This window comes from Microtus ochrogaster, chromosome 2 (assembly GCF_000317375.1).
Source record: "Microtus ochrogaster isolate Prairie Vole_2 chromosome 2, MicOch1.0, whole genome shotgun sequence".
NCBI lineage: Eukaryota > Metazoa > Chordata > Mammalia > Rodentia > Cricetidae > Microtus > Microtus ochrogaster.
In genome coordinates, this window is record NC_022010.1 from 60,256,006 (window position 1) to 60,261,999 (window position 5,994).

Sequence of the window (5,994 nt, forward strand, 5' to 3'; positions counted from 1 at the left end):
ACGTTCAGATAGCAAAGGACGCAAGATAAAGAACCTTTTCTCTGTAAACCTCTCATCTGGTGAAGGACTCCTATCCAGAATATCACATTTCAACAATAAAAGTGATGAACACAATAATACAAAGAACAAAAGATGTGAAGACACCTTTCATGTAAGATACTATAAGAAAAATTTACATGGAAATATGATCAACATTATTGGAAATATAAGCTATCATCATATGCCAACCAGAATGACTGCTAATAGAAGCCAATGGCAACACCAACAAGACAAGGATGGAAGAAACTGGGTAACTACTACACTGCTGTTAGAAGTGTCTAAAAATATTTTTGCTGGTTTTTTTAAAACAGAAAATACAACTCAATAACTACTCCTAAAAATTTATCCTAGAGTGATAGTTAGACAAAAACCTATACAATGATAGTATAGAGGTTTCATTAATCATAGTTCCAAACTGGAAACAAGGTAAATAATCCTTTAGTCTAGGAGAATTAAACTGTAGTGCTTCCATACCACAGACTACAGCTCAGCAAGAAAATGGAACCAACAATTGCTACACGCAACAGTCTATATGAGCATCCAGAGAATAAGGTTCAATTTTAAGACCTAAAATTCCCAAAAGTTACATAGCTCATGATTCTATTTCAGGCAGCAGTCATCATTTATGATATAATACAACTAGTACAACTCAGTAGTCATCAGGGATTAAGTAGGATGATGAGGTAAGTGGATTTGGCTAGAAAAGGTCAAGCTGAAGGATGTGCATAGTGATGGATGTGTTCCATATCTTGACCATTTCAACGTCAGTTAGTTGATCTTAGTGCTGATCTTATACCAGTTTTTGTACAATCTTCACCCTGTGAAGCTGGGTGAGGAAAGAGAAAGTGAGTCCTTACTATTTCTTGCAAGTGCATGTGGAGCTATAATTATTTCAAAATAAAAAACAAAATTCAATTTAAAAATGACTCATCGAAGGGCTAGGAAATGGAGACACTTGCTGTATATAATATAATTTGTTGGAGGCTGCTACATGCCTCGGGTTTGGCTTGTAATGGAAAGATTGAGTTTGTCATTGGAGATGCTGGGTTACAGACAACCATACCAATTGTGTGTTCTTAGAAATATGAACCTAGAGTCTACACCTACAAAACACTAAATACCTTTTAAGGTTAGTGTGAGATAGTAGTAAATGCGATATATAAAGAACTGAGTATTCTAACCCCCAAGTGCTCCACTTGACAGACAGACTCAAATGCCAGCTAGCAGGGAATCAAGAGAATTGCTTAGCAAGCGACTGGACTGTCTCCTCTTTCCTTTTCATTATCTTTGATAGCTGAGACTTGAATAAAGTTTTAGGACCATGTATAAAAATAAAAGAGAAATCTAGCCAAGCAGACAATCAAAGATGGAGATATAAGAATCCATGATAAAAAAAACAATCTAATATATTTTTCTTGTATTTAAAGTACCATGTGGTTATAAGGTGTTTGGAAATGTAAAAAAAAAAAGAGCTCAAAACCCACAATAATCTGGTAGTAGAACTGTTGTTAACATGATAATTCATTTGATTTATTTTTAGAAAGCTGATATTGTGCATTTTACATAATCTTCAAACCTACTTTGTGATTGCATGAGTCTTTTCCCATGTCATTAAGTATCCCACAGACTCTTTTCTAATGTTGTCTAACTAAGCACCATATATTCAATGGAATATTAACTATGTACCACTGGACATGCTAGTTGCTTCCAATTATTTTTCTATTGTATGAATTAATAGAAAAATTTTGTTTACATAAAGCTTTGCATTGAATTTGATGTAGCAATGTTCTATGGAAAGGGAGTATTGAAGGGAAAAGATATATGCTAAATTTTTGATTTGCCTGGTGAATCCTTCTGAAAAGAATGAAACTGGGTATTTAAGAAGCCTCTTTTCAAAAAGTATATTTTCCCCTTGAATTAATTTGGCTTTGACCATAAATTAGTGCCTTCAGAAGAGAATAGGAACTCTGCAAGAAAAAAAAACAACCAAATCTATTACATCCAAGAGAGGACACTGTCAAGGACACTGTAAAATGTGCCAGGTACTAAGAAAATTTATGTTAAAAAGCAGTTAGAGCATTCCCATGCCAGATAGTCTACTACAGTGAGAAACAGTTTGGGACTTGTGGGAGGTTCCACTCCACCTCGGGAGCTAAAGAAAGAAAAGCATGGAGACAGACTAAGCAGACGAAGCAGTTGCAGCTTCAGGGAACTAGCTAGAACTAAAACTAATAATGGGCTACATCATGCTGTCAAAATTAGACTTGCAGAAAATAGCAACAAAGACAAGACAGCACCCATTGCTCTCAGAATACACTATTTTAAAAAGCCAGTGAGTAAAGAAGGCAGAGCCTCTTAATTTTGTTTTGAGTCATCCTTCATAAGGAAAAATTGTTTTATTTCAAGGTGAGAAACACAACACTGATGGAGTGAACTGGTCTCAAAGGGAAGAAAATTTGAATGTCAAGATATCACAGGACAAGCTGTACTCCTGAATGGGATGGTAGTTCTGATTTCTTATCCCCAGCAGCGAGATGTTAGATAGAAGCAGTAACTTTCCTGGGAGGATGATCTAACTCCCGGCTCCATATCAGATTCAACGGAGGGAATTTTAAACATACATCTATACAGACTCCATCTGAACACTAAGTCAGAACATCCTTAAGGGTTGGTGGGAGCTAGCGTCTGTGTAGCAACCAGCCATTAGCTGATGGGTGAGCTGGGATCGCTTAGCTTGCAGGCTTAGAAAGACTGACAAAGATGACAAAGGGAATGCCAAAGGCTATTTTAACTACCTGAAAGGCTTCTCTGTGGATTATGCTTTTACAGTTAAAATGTGAGGTGAACCCCACATGCTCATATTTTGAACACTAGCTTCCTGTCCGGTAGCACTGTTGCGGGCAATGCAAAGCCCCTGGATGGTACGGCCTCACTGGTGGAAGCAGATTAACAAAAATCAGACTCAAAAGTGATGGTGACTACTCCAGACTCTGATTCCAGACACTGTTTCCTGAGTTACCAAAATTTGGTACTGCCACAGGCTCCAAGCACTGACTGAGCTGGCCTCCCGGTACTCCCTCCCTGCCATGATGGACTGAAATTTCACTAAAGTCAGGGCCGAATAAATCATTTCTCTTTTTGGCTTTTATTCACAGCCACATAACAGTAACTGATACTTTCACCAACACTGTTTCCTATAGTGTTATCTTGTTTGTACAAACAAAGCTTGCCTGAAGATCAGAGGGTGGAGCTAGCCACTAGCTAACCATAGAGGTCTAGAGGTCTGTACAAACAGACAAGATGTGATATGGTTGGACAGAGAGAGAAAGTGATAAGGCGGAAAAAAAAAAAAAACAGGAAAGTTGAGAGGTGAGGTGGCCATGGTTTTACTCCTTCATCCCTCTGATCTCTCAGCATTATCCCAAATATCTGACTCTGGGCTTTTATTACTAAGGCCTATGAGAATTCATACTACATATTGGCATACAACTTAAAGGCAGGAATTCATGAAAAAGCCACTTGCCTTGCTTTGTAGCCACTGGCAGAAGCCAGAACTGCACATGAGACTCCTGCCCTACCCAACAAGGCTTTCTTTTCTTTATTCCCCCAAGCCTCTGAGAAAGTCTGAGATTTTCCTGTTGTAGCCTCTCTGAAACAGTCTCCAGAGACCACTCAAACTCCAGAAGTACCCGGACTCCAAATGCCACAGGACTTACCTACCCTAGACCCAGGATTTACCCACCCTAAACTGGCTGGTTCTGCCTTTAGGCAGCCTGTCCCCTTCTTCCCCCTTCACAATACCCTGTGAATTTTTCAGATAGCCCCCTCTGTCTCCCCACCATGAGGTGATGGCTTTCCCTACACCTCCTCTCCTTGAGCTACCTCCTGCAGCCCACAGCTACATGCTAGCTGCCGACAGCTGTCCTCAGGCAGGCTGTTCACTGCTTGTGTTCTCTTCTCAACCATGCTACATCCAACAATAACATTGTTGGAAGATTGGTAAAACAATCAAGATTTTTTTTAAAGGGAGGAATTAGTTTAAAAAGGAGTTTTTCCCACGTTAATAAAGGAAAACATTATTGCCATAGAGGTATTTAAATCTCTGTATGCTACTACCTTGGACAGTTTAAAAATGAATTAATTAAAGGAAAGGATAACTAATTTAGATGGGACTTATGCAATGTCAATTATAAGCATTATCAGTTTTATCATTTTCAGTTTTTTCATAAAAAAAGTTCTAAGATACAAGTTTTAGAAAACCTTAATAAAACAGATCATAGAGATATTCAGATCCAAACAGAAAAATTTGATGGAGAACCAATTTCAGAATTGCATTATAAAGTTAGAGAGAGGAACAGCCTAAGGTTTTCAAACAACCAACTTTAATTCATCCAGTCATCTTTCAGGAACTCCCAGATGATGGATATCCCCAAGACTGTGCAAAAGTTAAATGGATTCCTGTGAAATGTTATATTTAAAGAGATTCAAGAAAGCAATAGTCTCATAGGGCATGCATTCTACCTTATGTGAAGCATATGTTGAACTCGTGGTCAACTTGTAATAGAATTATCCCTAGAGCCTGGAGAGACTGGATTAAAGCAGTCTTGGAGTCTGATCCTCAATTATAATGGGCGACCTGGTTGAAAGAAGAGGTTAAGACCATTGAACAATGATAGCCGGGCGGTGGTGGCAATGAAGTAGGGCTAGAGGTATGGAAGTCTCCCAAGACCAACTCCTTAGAGAGGGAGATTATGCTGATGTACAAAGTCAATCTCTATATGATGACCATATCCTAGATGCTGCACAGCAGTTTTGAATGCTTGAAACAGAACTGGAGAAGTAGGAAGGAAAATTGAGTCATTTATTAAAGTTATAAGGGCCCAAAGGAAGACTTCACAGATTTCCTACAAAGACTAACATCAGCAGTAAATAGAATGATACCAGATTCAGAAGATAGACAAATAATAATTAAATCTCTGACTTTTGAAAATGCTAATGCACATGTAAAAGGGTAATTAGGCCATTAAAGACAAGATAAGTATCCTTGGAGGAATGGATCTGAGATACAATCAGTATTGAATCTCATGACCATGATGATGCATATGGATAGGAGAAAAGATTTCCATAAGTTTGAAGAACAATTGAAATATCCAGTATTCCAATTGTGACAAACATAGTTACCTAAAAAAGGGGATTATAAACAGGGCATTTCTAGAAACAATATTTTCTTTAAGCATAATTCAAACAGAATGTCTTTCCATTTTGGATTGTGCAGAAGGTCTGGCAAAGTCAGGCATTGGAACAATAAACATAGGTCAACAATGAGATATGCCTGCTTTTGGCAGTACCAATCTACTTCAGAGACGATGATAGGCAGGCACATGGAGTTTACTTTCTTAGTGGCAAATGTTAACCACTGGGCAAGAAAGTGATATTGACTTGACTGCTGACAGTATGCTGAACAAATTGGACAAGCAGGACACAAAAGAAAGAATGGCTAAACTTTACCAAGACAAGGTAGAACAGCCCTTCAGAATATTCTGCTTCAACAAAAGTCTGTCAGATATGCTAACCTATAGGCCAAAGATGAATGCTGCAATGTTGCAGAGGAACCTTGGATGACTGTCCAGGCAGCCAGCTGTTTCTGTCATTTATCACATTTTGGAAGTTGCTTGCTTGCATTTCCTACTTTCTCAGGTAATATTATTTCTTTCTCAAGGCTCTGATGGAGTTAAGGACTTTATAGTTATAGTTTTCCTTGTTATAAGATCCAGAAAAGAAACTCACTAAATAAATGTAAAGTGTATAATGTTGAGAGGCATAAAAAGATAGTTTTGGTAATGCAAGTTAGAATACAAAGTGAATTGGGCACAACTTTTGGACTCACCAAGTTAGGATAGATATGGAGTATTTTCTCTAATTTGTCATTTGTTAATGGACTAGACATTGTTGTTG